The sequence below is a fragment of the Panthera leo genome, chromosome B2 (genome assembly GCF_018350215.1).
Source record: "Panthera leo isolate Ple1 chromosome B2, P.leo_Ple1_pat1.1, whole genome shotgun sequence".
Classification (NCBI taxonomy): domain Eukaryota; kingdom Metazoa; phylum Chordata; class Mammalia; order Carnivora; family Felidae; genus Panthera; species Panthera leo.
Genome location: NC_056683.1, coordinates 96,563,999 through 96,579,101, shown reverse-complemented (window position 1 = coordinate 96,579,101; position 15,103 = coordinate 96,563,999). Strand labels below are relative to the sequence as shown.

Below are 15,103 nucleotides of genomic sequence, written 5' to 3'. Positions count from 1 at the left end.
TACTTACTGGCCCTGGATCACCTGCTTGCCTCCGTGACCCCTCAACCACAGAAACGTGCTCCTGTCCATTGAGGAAGCAAAGCTCTCATTTACCAAACACTGAGGAATAAAATCAGTTTCAGGTTATCTGTGTTTGCTGTCTTTCATCTCTAAAAGGCATCTCTCTCTCTTTGACTTGCACAAGAGGTGGGGGTGTCGGGTCCTGGGTTGTTTCCATATTTGTTTTCTGCTGAGGACTTATCTTACATACATGGGTCCAAAGTGTGCAACTTTCTTAGACAGTGAGTTCTTTGAAGGCAAAGTCAAGTTGCTACATTCATTACATAGCGCTAACAATGTGTCTTAGACACTTAATGTTTTGTGGAGAGCATCATAAGGAAGATATTATTGTTACCCATTGCTACCCTTCAGTGTGAACAACTTTGTGCCGGGAAATTTGCGGGAAAATGTCTGCCACGGAAAGGTTACTGCCTCAAGAAGCCTTGGGGAATTCACAAATCCCCAAGACTGGTGAATGGATTCCCACCACGAGGCATTGACTTGGAGAGTTGTGATTTGTGCTATTTGAATCTTATTGTTTTATTGTTAAAGCTTTAAGAATGTTTCTTAGCAAACTATTTGAAAGGAACCTAGGCCTACAGTTGGTTTATATTACAGAAAATCATTTTGAAAAGAGAGTTTGCCTTGTAGATAAAGACCGAACTAGAAACAACCAGAACACCAAACCACGAGTGCTTTCTCAAAACTCAATGTGAAGTGCAAAGAGAGAACAAAACAGGAAGTAGTGGTTTGCGAAAAAAGAAAGAAATACTTGTAGCTGCCCTAAAAAGTGCCTTTCCTTACACTGTTGGGTGTGAGTTCTGCCACTGACAGGAAGCCGCTGGCTCCAGCTCCTAGCAGAGACAAGTGTCTTCCAGCCAGTGCTGTCCTATTGCTGCCCACAGCTACCCTTTAACAAGCCTTGACAAACATGCGGGTTGGTCTAGGGGCGCCTGGGTGACTCAGTCGGTTGAGCCTCCGACTCTCGATTTGGGCTCAGGTCATGATCTCACGGTTTGTGAGATCGAGCCCCACATCAGGTTGTGCGCTCTCTGCACAGAGCCCTCTCCCTCTCTCCCTCTCTCTGTCTGCCCCTTGCCACCCTCTGAAAACAAATAAATAAACATTTAAAAAACTGGGGTCAGTCTGTACGTCGTAGGTGCTGATTAAACACATGTGCTCTTCTCTCCCTCCAGTCATCGTGGGCTCAGCAGGTGGCTGGGTTGTCTTAGCCACCTAGCCATTCGTGTAGTATCGGTGCCATTTCTTTATGGAAGACATGGCGATGTGGCTTGGAGGGTCAGGTTTCCCTCCTGTCCCCCTAACCAGCCCCATTGCCGGCTCCTTACCTGCTCTCCGGGGCTGACCCTGGCAGGCAGTGGTAGGGATTTGTGCAAGGAGCCTTGGGGTGGAATCTGAGTTCTGCTCACGGATGGGCAATCTCACGCGAGCTCCTTGGGCTTCAGAGCCTCATCCGTAAACCAAGGGCAATAACGCTTATGTCACAGAGTTTTGGGGGAAGATAATAGAGGTGAAATAGATGAAGGCCCATCTTGGCAGCATGTGGCACACTATGTCTTGCTGGCGTGGCCTCGTTAGAAAGCGGTTATCACCCACGGGCCGAGCCTGGTGGAGCCAAGCGCCTTGGGCTGGATCCTGCTGCCTCAGTGCTGGGGAGTGAGAGAAGTCAGAGAAGAGGGCTTGGGTTGCCACTCATTCATTCATTCATTCGATAAACATTTGTCAAATCCCTAAGATGTGCCAGACACGGAAATAGCCAGAATACATTGATCAAGACATAGCATTTCCTTCAAGTAGCTCAAGTATATTGGGAGAGATGGACAAAGTCACAAATAAGTGGAATGTCATGTTGGGGGTGCTGTGGTCGAAATTGTTCAGTCACAGCCACAGAGGGGGAGACAGAATAGAAACTTTCTGTCCAGGCAGAGGGGTAGGGGAGGACCCTTTGGGAAACCACCTCCTTGAGAGTCACACTAGTCTTTGAAGGTGATTCCTTTTCATCTAGCAAGGGGAACGTCTTCTCATTCCAGGCAGAAGCTGATGCTTTTTGAAGAGAGGCTAGCGATAGAGCTCTCTTGAAAAGCTGAGCAAAGGTCAGCCAACACCCCTTCCCTGACGCCAGCCTTAGAGAAAAACCGTGACTGGAGGCCCCAAAGTAGAGGTGGCCGAGGAGAACCTTTGTGATTGACTTACCATGAGTTCTCTTCTACCTTTCATTCAGATTGGAAGCAGGCCACTTTTATTATTCCGCTCAAGCCCCTGAAAGCCTTCTGGAATGAGCCAGGCGATGGGGATAAACTGCAGGGGCTGCACACAGGGGAGCCCTTTGGCTTGCATGTCCCCTAAGGTCAGTAGCAAAGGGGGAGGGTGCACAGATCCCTCAGGGAGTGCCCGCTGCAAAGACCTGGCGAGGGGGGTGGAGAGGAGCTGGCAGGCCCCAAGCTCTGGCTTTCCCTTCATCATCCTGTGACCCCCAAGAACCTCAGCCCCACAGGACCTCTTTTCTCCGAACGTTCTGGGCTCTTCGTCCTCATCCTGAGGATATGCGTTGCTTCAGAGCTGTGCTCCTGCCCGATATTGTACATGTATCTCTTCTCCCCTAGTAAGTGGTGGACCTCTCAAAGCGGGAGGGGACCTCTCAAAGCGGGGGTGCCATGGCTCCATCATGGCACCTTGGAGACTTCGCACATCTCCACATAGGCCACTCAGGCAAGGCGTGACCACACACGATCTAAGTCCTGGCAGAATCCTCGTGAATCCAGGCAGAATCCCTCTTGGAGCATGGAGCCGCTTCCTGGTCCCTAACTGCCCAGGAGGCTGTTGTTGGACAGTTTCTCATTGCCTCCTGGGTGCCGATGAGCTGTGGGGCTTTTGCTTGGCTCTCCTTCAGAGTACAGCTACAGACTCTGAGCCCGCTCCTTGGCTACACCTTTCATACTGCAGTCATCTGGCCCCTTTTGTTTCTGTGTCGTCCTGTGAGACAAGGGACACGGGGGAGCTGGCACTCCTCTTGCTTTTCTGTCTATGTAAGTAAGAAACTGAACTGGACAAGGGCTTGTTGCCTCTTTACTGATTGACTCTGCCAGTTTTACTCAACAGGGAGTTTAGAGATCTAAACCTGTGTAGACAAGGGGCAGAGGCCCAGAGGTTGAGTGACCTGTCCCCATCGCTCAGCTGATTAGGAGCTGAGCTAGGACTGGAGGCTGACCTTGTAAGTCCACAGTCGTTTCCACTAGCACCTAATTCTATGTCGTATGTACTATGAACTCTCACTGAAGTGGTTGTTGATCTGATCAATCACGTCTTTGCAGTTATTTGGTGTCCTGGTGTTCCAGTGCAAATAAATGCTCACAACCCTGGCACGTGATGAGTGTAGCACCCACGTGTCACATGTTACTTGTGCTGTATAGCCCTTCCAGGGTTCAGAGCACCTGGCCCATCTAACCTCCTATGTGCTGGTGTGGCTGGCCCTGGCTGGTCAGTGCCTACAGATGGCAGAGCCACTCTCTGGAAGAGGTCGTAGATTTTCATTCGTTTGTTTTTATATAAAAAAAATTTTTTTTAATCTTTATTTATTTTTGAGAGAGAGACAGAGTATGAGCAGGGGAGGAGCAGAGAGAGAGGGAGACACAGAGTCGGAAGCAGGCTCCAGGCTCTGAGCTGTCAGCACAGAGCCTGACGCAGGGCTTGAACTCACGAGCTGTGAGTTCATGACCTGAGCTGAAGTTGGACGCTCAACCAACTGAGCCACCCAGGCGCCCCTGTTTTTATATTTTTGAATACACACAAAATACAGCAGGTGGAAAACAGTGTGCAGAGAAAAGTCCCTTTCCCTCTCCAGTCCCTAGATTCCAGCCCTCCCACACCTCCCACTTCCAAGAGACAACTGCTACCACCTTTAAGCATTTCCAGAGATATTTCAAGCATGTAGAAGTGTATATGCATGCATAAGTGTGTATATATTTATGTGTCTTCCTCACCCACCATGTAATAACATGCCATACATGCTACTGTGTAAATGTAAACATTTATCCTGAAGGTCATTTGCTCTCATTTTACGTAGCCATGATTCTGCTGACCACAGCAATGGCAGAGAACATCCTATCGCTCCCCTCCCCCCTAGTTTCTTCTCACAACCCATGGGTTTGTATGTAGGCATGGCCCCACGTGTGGCCATAGGTAGACAGACTCCGTCCTTTGGGATAGCGGAAAAGATAGGGAATTCCCAAAGGAGGCTTTCTTACAAAGCGCCCATTCTGCCTGGTCATTAATTGACCTTACTTACAGAGCAGGCAGATGCCATCCTTTTCCATGTACGTCTGTTGGGGTCTAACTAGGAAATCTCTTTAGTACTTAAGACACTGGGTATTTAATCCAGGGAAATGGTCACACGGTGATGAAGAGCCAAAACAGGAGACTGGAAAATCAGCCCCAGTCCTGGTGGTTGCAACCATCCCTAGGCTGGAGGGGGAGAGGGAGGAAGTGGTGTTGCAGAAGGCAGACCAGGTAACCTAGCCAGAGCTAAAGCCACTGGGGAGAAGTTCCTGGCAGAGACTTAGTGAAGCAAAGCCAGATTCCTTGGCTTCATCCATGCCAACCGCCAGCCTTCGAACTCAGACCGGCACCTCGCATTGGGCAAATCCAGCCAGCAGCCAGCTGAGGATGACGGGCCAAGGGCCAACTCCTGGAATCTCCAGAGCGCTGTCTTCTCTAGGGAGGTCACCTGAAGTGGAGGAAGGCCTGTCTGTGTGGGGGACTTGATTAGAGAAAAGAGATGGGCACCTGCAACAAGGAGGTGGCATCTAGTCCGTCCCAGGCGTGGCACCTGCTTTCCCTTGCTCTCTGAGGCTCACCTGAGGAGCTGCTCCAGGCCCGTGGACCTCAATTGTGGTGCTGGTGTTAAAAGCAGCTTCTCTTTTCTTCTTGTTTTCTTCTTGTGCTGGCTGAGGGGACTGGCAGGTCCCAGAAAAGAGGTAGATTTAGGCTACAGCTGAGCAGCAATTCTGCCAATGAATTATTCATTGCTCTGGTCTGCCTGTCTCTCATGTTCAAATGTTCTAAAGTTTCTCCAAATCTTACAGATTGGAATGGCGGTCTTCCCACTTCACTGTGCATATTCTCTACTCTTGCTTTAGGTACCTTTCCTCCCTCCCCTTGTATATATGAACCTTGGCTCTCTATCACCCTGGCTGCTGCACCCTTACTGGGTGCAGTAAAGGTTCCAGTGTGTGGGAGGGAGGGGCTTTTCTAAGTTCAGCCAAGGGTGGAGTAGATATGACAGACTTTTCAAGTCTGCCCTCACAGCAGATGGCTGCTTGCAGGAGGCAGGAACCACCCCGCCCCTGCACCTGACCCAACAGCAGAGTTGGGAGCCCTACCTGTGGAGGAGACATCGCTGTCCTGAAGTCTCCTTCTATGTGCTAGGCACCTCTAGGAGCCTCTTTTCAGGGGGTTGAGGGAACAAGTCTGCACATGACAACTACCCTCAAGACTTTTAACAGATTCATCACCTTTGAACATTCTGTTGAACCTGCTTTCTACCTGGTTGTTATGTGGGACAACTGGAACTAACTGGTCCTTTTCGTTCCTGGATCAGTTCCTATTTTTCCAGGACAAGTTGTCTTATTTACAGTTTCTTTGTACCTTTCCTATTAAGACTGGTAGAGACAACGGCATATGGGTACATAATTAATGGAATAAAGTACCTAGAGATACACTCTCCCATATTTAAAAAAATCAACAAAAATTAATTATATTTTATTCTATTCACTCTTCTATTGATTGCAGCCAAAGTTTGGTACACTTTAGCTTAGGTTTCTAAGTATCGGAAAGAACTCCTAGCTTTTCACGAACCATTATTTCAATTTATTATATTACCATTGCTGTTGTAGTTGCTGTTATTGATTCATACATGGTTACAACTTTCTTCTTTGCCCTCTAGCAACACCCCTGATATTCTTAAAATCATCCTTGTGCTGGTGGTAACAATAAGATGTTTCAAGCTATTCCTAACCTTTCTCTGTCCCCACGATATGGCACATGCTATCTTTAAGGAGTCTTGGTTTTATTTAAAGTGGAGACTAGTATCAGGAAGCAAAATGTGAGTGCCGGGGGTGAGTACCCATGAATGTTGGCTCTGGCTTTTGTTGGCCCAATTTTTGCGTCGGAATTGGGGAAAACGTGTATTAAGTTCTCTTTCTCCGTTTCACAGATTGTTTTACTGTCCCTCTTCTTATGGTATGAAGGTTTCATTGACCATCAACGTGTTCCATTATGTTGATATATTTCTAGTCAAAATTTACAGAGATGAAAGCACACCTGTAACCCCAGCTGTGGGCTGTTAGCTTAGGTGAGATGGTAGACTCCACGATGAATGGTGCTGCCTCCAGTGCCAGGTGCACTCTGTGGGTGCAGGATTGCACCGGCTGCTGTGAAGAGCAGAGTGACGTATGAAACATGGCCCCTGGCCTCGAGGAATGCACAAGTCATTTATGTGCATGAAACAATGAGAAAACGACATGAGCCATCATTCCATTGGTGCTTACTGCAACCGGAGGTGCAGGCAATGGGGGGGCGAAGGCGTTGAGAGAAGGGAGGGTCAGTGAGTGGAGAGGGAAAGTCTGAAGCAGGAGAGTATGGGCCACCTTGGAGAATGGGTGCATTTTAGAGAGATGCCAAGGCACATCCTTATCACTGGAAACCACCTCACATACAGGACCTAGGCAGCCTGGGAAGCCATGGATCTGAGGGTGTGTACGAGGCTGCTGGTCCAAGAATGACACTAGAGGTACCAGCTTATTGGTGAATTCAATATGGTGCCTCAGAATGAAAGAAAACAAGATTATAGTTGTACTTTTGAAATGACAGAGAGAGCATCACACCAAGGATAGGAACGCATGCCATATGGTTAACAGAAAGAAATAATTTAGAGTCCGCTAGGAGTTTAGACATCTTTCTTTTCTTTTTTTCATTTTTCTGCTTCTTTCTTTTTTTAATTTTAATTTTAATTGTTTTTAATTTACATCCAAATTAGTTAGCATATAGTGCAACAGTGATTTCAGGAGTAGATTCCTTAGTGCCCCTTTCCCATTTAGCCCATCCCCCCTCCCACAACCCCTCCAGTAACCCTCAGTTTGTTCTCCATATTTATGAGTCTCTTCTGTTTTGTCCCCCTCCCTGGTTTTATATTATTTTTGTTTCCTTCCCTTATGTTCATCTATTTTGTCTCTTAAAGTCCTCATATGAGTGAAGTTATATGATTTTTGTCTTTCTCTGACTAATTTCACTTAGCATAAGACCCTCCAGTTCCACCCACATAGTTGCAAATGGCAAGATTTCATTCTTTTTGATTGCCACGTAATACTTCGTTGTATATATATATATATATATATATATATATATATATATATATATATACCACATCTTCTGTATCCATTCATCCATCGGTGGACATTTGGGCTCTTTCCATACTTTGGCTATTGTTGATAGTATTGCTATAAACACAGGGGTGCATGTGTCCCTTCGAAACAGCACACCTGTATCCCTTGGATAAATGCCTAGTAGTGCAATTTCTGGGTCATAGGGTATTTCTATTTTTAGTTTTTTGAGGAACCTTCATACTGTTTTCCAGAGTGGCTGCACCAGCTTGCATTCCCACCAACAATGCAAAAGAGATCCTCTTTCTCCACATCCTCGCCAACATCTGTTGTTGCTTGAGTTGTTAATGTTAGCCATTCTGACAGGTGTAAGGTGGTATCTCATTGTGGTTTTGCTTTGTATTTCCCTGATGATGAGTGATGCTGAGCATTTTTTCATGTGTCGGTTGGCCATCTGGATGTCTTCTTTGGAGAAGTGTCTATTCATGTCTTTTGCCCGTTTCTTCACTGGATTATCTGTTTTTTGGGTGTTGAGTTTGATAACTTCTTTATAGATTTTGGATACTAACCCTTTATCTGATATGTCATTTGCAAATATCTTCTCCCATTCTGTCAGTTGCCTTTTAGTTTTGCTGATTGTTTCCTTCACTGTGCAGAAGCTTTTTATTTTGATGAGGTCCCAGTAGTTCATTTTTGCTTTTGTTTCCCTTGCCTCTGGAGACATGTTGAGTAAGAAGTTGCTGTGGCCAAGATTGAAGAGGTTTTGCCTGCTTTCTCCTCGAGGATTTTGATGGCTTCCTGTCATACATTTAGGTCTTTCATCCATTTTGCGTTTATTTTTGTATATGGTGTAAGAAAGCAGTCCAGGTTCATTCTTCTGCATGTTGCTGTCCAGTTTTCCCAGCACCACTTGCTGAAGAGACTGTCTTTATTCCATTGGATATTCTTTCCTGCTCTGTCAAAGATTAGTTGGCCATATGTTTGTGGGTCCATTTCTGGGTTCTCTATTCTGTTCCATTGATCTGAGTGTCTGTTGTTTGTGCCAGTACCATACTGTCTTGATGATCACAACTCTGTAGTATAGCTTGAAGTCTGGGATTGTGATGCCTCCTGCTTTGGTTTTCTTTTTCAAGATCGCTTTGGCTATTCGGTATCTTTTCTGGTTCCATACAAATTTTAGGATTATTTGTTCTAGCTCTGTGAAGAATGCTGGTGTTATTTTGATAGGCATTGCATTGAATATGTAGATTGCTTTGGGTAGTATTGACATTTTAACAATATTTGTTCTTCCTATCCAGGAGCATGGAATCTTTTTCCATTTTTTTGTGTCTTCTTCAATTTCTTTCATAAGCTCTCTATAGTTTTCAGCATATAGATTTTTCACCTCTTTGGTTAGATTTATTCCTAGGTATTCTATGGTTTTTGGTGCAACTGTAAGTGGGATTGATTCCTTGATTTCTCTTTCTGTTGCTTCAGTGTTGGTGTATAGGAATGCAACTGATTTCTGTGCATTGATTATCCTGAAACTTTGCTGAATTCATGAATCAGTTCTAGCAGTTTTTTGGTGGAATCATTTGGGTTTTCCATATAGAGTATCATGTTATCTGCGAAGAGTGAAAGTTTGACCTCCTCCTGGCCGATTTGGATGCCTTTTATTTCTTTGTGTTGTCTGACTGCAGAGGCTAAGACTTCCAATACTATGTTGAATAACAGTGGTGAGAGTGGACATCCCTGCCTTGTTCCTGACCTTAGGGGGGAAGCTCTCAGTTTTTCCCCATTGAGGATGATATTAACGTTGGGTTGTTCATATATAGCTTTTATGATCTCAAGGTATGCTCCTTCTATCCCTACTTTCTTGAGGGTTTTTATCAAGAAAGGATGCTGTATTTTGTCAAATGCTTTCTCTGCATCTATTGAAAGGATCATATGGTTCTTGTCCTTTCTTTTATTGATGTGGTGAATCACGTTGTTTTGCAGATATTGATCCAGCCCTGCATCCTAGGTATAAATCCCAGTTGGTCATGGTGAATAATTTTTTTAATGTATTGTTGGAGCCAGTTGGCTAATATCTTGTTGAGGATTTTTGCATCCATGTTCATCAGGGAAATTGGTCTATAGTTCTCCTTTTTAGTGGGGTCTAGTCAGGTTTTGGAATCAAGGTAATGCTGACTTCATAGAAAGAGTTTGGAAGTTTTCCTTCCATTTGTATTTTTTGGAACACCTTCAAGAGAATAGGTGTTAACTCTTCCTTAAATGTTTGGCAGAATTCCCCTGGAAAGCCATCTGGACCTGGACTCTTGTTTTTTGGCAGATTTTTGCTTACTAATTCGATTTCCTTACTGGTTACGGGTCTGTTCAAATTTTCTATTTCTTCCTGTTTCATTTTTGGTAGGGTATATGTTTCTAGGAATTTGTCCATTTCTTCCAGATTGCCCATTTTATTGGCATATAATTGCTTATAATATTCTCTTATTATTGTTTTTATTTCTGCTGTGTTGGTTGTGATCTCTCCTCTTTCATTCTTGATTTTATTTATTTGAGTCCTTTCCTTTTTCTTTTTGATCAAACTGGCTAGGGGTTTATCAATTTTGTTAATTCTTTCAAAGGACCAGCTTCTGGTTTCATTGATCTGTTCTATGGTTTTTTTGGTTTCGATAGCATTAATTTCTGCTCTAATCTTTATTATTCCCTGTATTCTGCTGTTTTTGGGTTTTATTTGCTGTTCTTTTTCCAGCTCCTTAAGGCGTAATGTTAGGTTGTGTATCTGAGATCTTTCTTCCTTCTTTAGGAAGGCCTGGATTGCTATATACTTGCCTTTGCTGCATCCCAGAGGTTTTGGGTTGTGGTGTTATCATTTTCATTGACTTCCATATACTTTTAATTTACTCTTTAACTGCTTGGTTAGCCCATTCATTCTTTAGTAAGATGTTCTTCAGTCTCCAAGTATTTGTTACCTTTCCAAATTTTTTCTTGTGGTTGATTTCGAGTTTCATAGCATTGTGGTCTGAAAATATGCACACTATGGTCTCGATCTTTTTGTACTTACTTAGGGCTGATTTGTGTCCCAGTATATGGTCTATTCTGGAGAATGTTCCATGTGCACTGGAGAAAAATGTATATTCTGCTGCTTTAGGATGAAATGTTCTGAATATATCTGTTAAGTCCATCTGGTCCAGTGTATCATTAAAAGCCATTGTTTCCTTGTTGATTTTTTGATTAGATGATCTGTCCATTGCTTTGAGTGGGGTGTTGAAGTCCCCAACTATTATGGTATTACTATCGATGAGTTTCTTTATGTTTGTGATCAGTTGATTTATCTATTTGGGTGCTCTCACATTTGGCACATAAAGGATTACAATTGTTATGTCGGTCTTCTTGGTGGATAGACCCCTTGATTATGATGTAACACCCTTCTCCATCTCTTGATACAGTCTTTATTTTAAAGTCTAGATTGTCTGATGTAAGTATGGCTACTCCGGCTTTCTTTTGTTGTCCATTAGCATGATAGATGGTTCTCCATCCCTTTATTTTCAATCTGAAGGTATCTTTAGGTCTAAAGTGGGTCTCTTGTAAACAGCATATAGATGGATCTTGTTTTCTTATCCATTCTGTTATCCTATGTCTTTTGATTGGAACATTGAGTCCGTTGACATTTAGAGTGAGTACTGAAAGATACAAATTTATTACCATTATGATGCTTGTAGAGTTGGAGTTTCTGGTGGTGTTCTCTGGTCCTTTGTAATCTTTGATGCTTTTGGTATTTATTTATTTATATATATATTTTTTCATATTTTCTCCCCTCAGAGAGTCCCCCTTAAAATTTCTTGCAGGGTTGGTTAGTGGTCATAAACTCCTTTAATTTTTCTTTGTCTGGGAAACTTTATCTCTCCTTCTATTTTGAATGACAGCCTTGCTGGATAAAGAATTCTTAGCTGCATATTTTTCGGATTCAGCACACTGAATATATCCTGCCACTCCTTTCTGGCCTGCCAGATTTCTGTGGATAGGTCTGCTGCAAATCTGATCTGTCTTCCCTTGTAGGTTAGGGACTTTTTTTCCCTTGCGCTTTCATGATTCTCTCCTTGCCTGAGTATTTTGTGAATTTGACTACGATATGCCTTGTTGATGGTCAGTTTTTGTTGAATCTAATGCGGGTCCTCTGTGCTTCCTGGATTTTGATGTCTGTGTCTTTCGCCACGTTAGGAAAGTTTTCCGCTATGATTTGCTCACATAACCCCTCTACCCCTATTTGTCTCTCTTCCTCTTCTGGGATCCCTATGATTCTGATGTTTCTTTTTAATGAGTCATTGATTTCTCTAATTCTTAAATCGTGCTCTTTTGCCTTAACCTCCCTCTTTTTTTCTGCTTCATTATTCTCTATAAGTTTGTCCTGTATATCGCTGATTCTCTGTTCTGCCTCATCCATCCTTGTTGCCACTGCATCCATCCATGATTGCATCTCAGTTATAGCATTTTTAATTTCATTCTGGCTGTTTTTTACTTCTTTTGTCTCCGCAGAAGGGGATTCTAATCTATTTTCGACTCCAGCTAGTATTCTTATTATTGTAATTCTAAATTCTGGTTCAGACATCTTGCTTGTATCTGTGTTGGTTAAATCCCTGGCTGTCGTTTCTTCGTGCTCTTTTTTTTAGGGTGAATTCCTTCGTTTTGTCATTTTGAAGGGAGAAAAGGAATTAATGAGGTAGAAAATTAAAATTAAAAAAAATGAAAACTAAAAAATTAAAAACACACACACTCACAAAAATCGAATAAATGATGCTAGATCCTAGGTGTTTTGGTCTGGGTGTTGAAAATCATTTGACAGATTAGAGAAAAAAAAGGGGGGAGCAAGAAAAAAAAGGAAACCGTTTGAGAATTTGAAAAAATGAACACACTGAAGTAGACTAAAATGAGATGATGGGAATAAAATAGAATTTGAAAAAATATACATAAAAGTAAAGAATATAGTAGGAAAAATTAAAGAAAAATATTTTTAATAAAAATTAAAAATAAATATGAATTTTTTTCTTTTTCTGTATTCAAGAAAAAGAAACAAAAATGAGAAAAAAGAGAAAAAAGAGAAAAAAAGGAAATCGTTTGAAAATTTGAAAAGGTGAATACACTGAAGTAGCCTAAAATAAAATGACGGAAGTAAAATAGAATTTGAAAAAATTTACACAAAAGTAAAAAATGTAGTAATAAAAATTAAAGGAACATATTTTTAATAAAAATTGAAAATAAAAATGAATGTTTTCTCTTTCTGTATTCAAGAAAAAGGAAAGAAGTGTAAAAGAGGAAAAAAAAAGAAAGAAAAGAATAGATGGGCCTGCTAACAGATTGAAGTAGGACTGAAGTTACTTCATTTTCCCCTAGAAGTCAGTCTATGTAGCACTTTATAGTCCATAAACTAAGCTGGCGGTGAGACTTGGGTTCTTGAAGAGTGAAGTTGGCCCATGTGGGCGGGGCTCAGTGTAATGGCTCTTCTCTCCACTAGATGGCGCTGTCAGCCTGCTGGGGTGGATTGTTGCGGTGCTCGTAGGTGCGTATGTGCATGCGCAGGAGCGGTAAAAATGGCGTCACCCAGCTGCCCAGTCTGTTCGCCTGGATCAGCAATCGCGCACCTGTCCTCTGTCTTCAGCTTTTGTCCACTCCCTACTTTTTCACTCTCTGTGACCAGGCCCCAGGCAGTACCTCTCGCCCGAGTTTTGTCTCAGCTGCAGCTGTTTTCCCCAACCCTTTACTTCCAAAGGACTGCGACTTTGACCCGTTCCGCCCCTCTGCAGGAGGGTCTCACTGGGCAATGGCCGAATGAGCAATGGCCGAATACCGGCTGCACCCAGGAATGCTTGCTGGACCCTGCTGCTGCTGATGCCCAGAGACTGCGGTCAAGTGCCAGCCTGCCCCAAAAAAAGTTCGTGAAATAGTGTAGCAGCAGTATTTCAGGGATTATGGAAAATCACAACACACATCTGGCACCAGACTTCACCCTTAATGACCTTGTTCCTGCACCAGCATATGTGGCCATTTTCTGGGGTCTGCTGGGACCAGGTGGCTTCAAAAGTCTCTACCAAATGTCTTTCCAGCAGTGGGACTGCTTTCCCCCGTGTGGCCCAAGAACCTCCTGTCCCCCACTCTGTTCCTGGGGATTCACTCTTCCCACCAGAGCACCGCCAGGTATCGAGCTGCGGAGTTGCAGACTTTGCGCTCCCCTTGTTTACAGTCTTAATGGAATTTAAACCCTCTCCTTTCTCCCTTTTTAGTTTAGTCCCTGTGGCTGTTTCCAATTTTCCACTTTCTCTCCAGCTGCTTTTGGGGATGGGTGCTTTTCCTGTATTCCCACCCCCCCACACCCCAGTCTCTGTCCTCTCTCTGCTCGCAAAAGCACCTCCCTTCCTGTGCCTTCTTGCTCCCCAAGTTCACCTCTCCATGCCGCGTACCTGCTGAATTCTGTGGCTCAGATTGTGCAGATTGTTGTGTTAATCCTCCAATCAGTTTTCTAGGTGTGTAGGATGGTTTAGTGTTGGTCAGGCTGTATTTCATGGATGCGAGACACACAAAAAACTCCCATGCTGTTCCGCCATCTTGGCTCCTCCCTAGACATCTTTCTAACTGCCTCTTCTCAAAGCTTTTAGAAGCAACAGAAAGCCGTTGATCCGGCTTCCAGTCTGGCTGGCCCACCCTTGTCCATGTGCTACCCAGCAACCCTGCACACACCTGCTCTATTGCATTTAGCTTATGCTGCCTGGGAAAACCCTAGCTCTGATGTTACCTTTTTGTGTTTCTCCTGCCACCATTCCTTCCAACTCTGTTAAAAGAACTGATTTATTTCTTCCTGCTGTTCCTATAGCATTTTACATGAAACCTCTGTAATACCGTCCATCTCACATATTACTTATTTATTTATATTTATGTATATTTATATATATCTTTATTTACCTGTTGTCCATCGTGAGTATCTTAGGAGATGTGTTTTATTTATTGTCATCCGTAATCCAAGTGCCTAACACAGTATTTTACACTCACTACATATTTAACAGGTATTTGTTGGAGGAATTAATAAATAAATGAGTGAATGAATGAGTGAATACATGAATACATGCCTCAGGATTGAGTTAGGTGACTCAGTGGTCCCATGCTATTGGTGTCTGCTTTCGACTTGGTAACTCTTGGTTCTTTACCTTGATGAAGCACCATTAGCCAGGACTTTGGTTTGTATGTATTAGATTTGCAAGGCTAACAGGTCAAATGTCCTCCCCAAATTCACAGACCAGATCTTAGTTCCTCTTGGTTCAATTGTAATAATTCCAGCTAAGCCTTGTTTTGATAAGAAGAGGGAGATCTAGGAAAGCAGCAGTAAATCACTTCATTTAATATGTCAAGCCAGGAGTTGACAACCGCTTATAGGGTATAACTAGAAGATTTATAGACCTGATGATTAGGCTGCTCTAGGGACAGAATCTTTTATGTTTATTAAAACTCTTTGCTCCAAGATGGCTCCCAAATCCGACCTGAACCAAGGCAGCCTGTATTTGCTGAAGTCTGCGATTGAAAGCAGAGAAATTCAGAGGTACCATATAACACCTGCAAGATTTTGAGAGTTCTCAAGTGATGTACATATTTGGTTGTATCAGACTATGTGTTGGTGGAGAGGTTGTCTTCGGCAGCAT

At 43.3% G+C, this 15,103-nt stretch overlaps 1 protein-coding gene across 7 annotated transcripts in view; it reads left to right on the top strand.

The window, feature by feature from the left end:
• Positions 1 to 15,103, top strand: part of SCML4 (Scm polycomb group protein like 4) — a 114,559-nt gene that overhangs the window by 35,951 nt on the left and 63,505 nt on the right. The window lies entirely within an intron of this gene.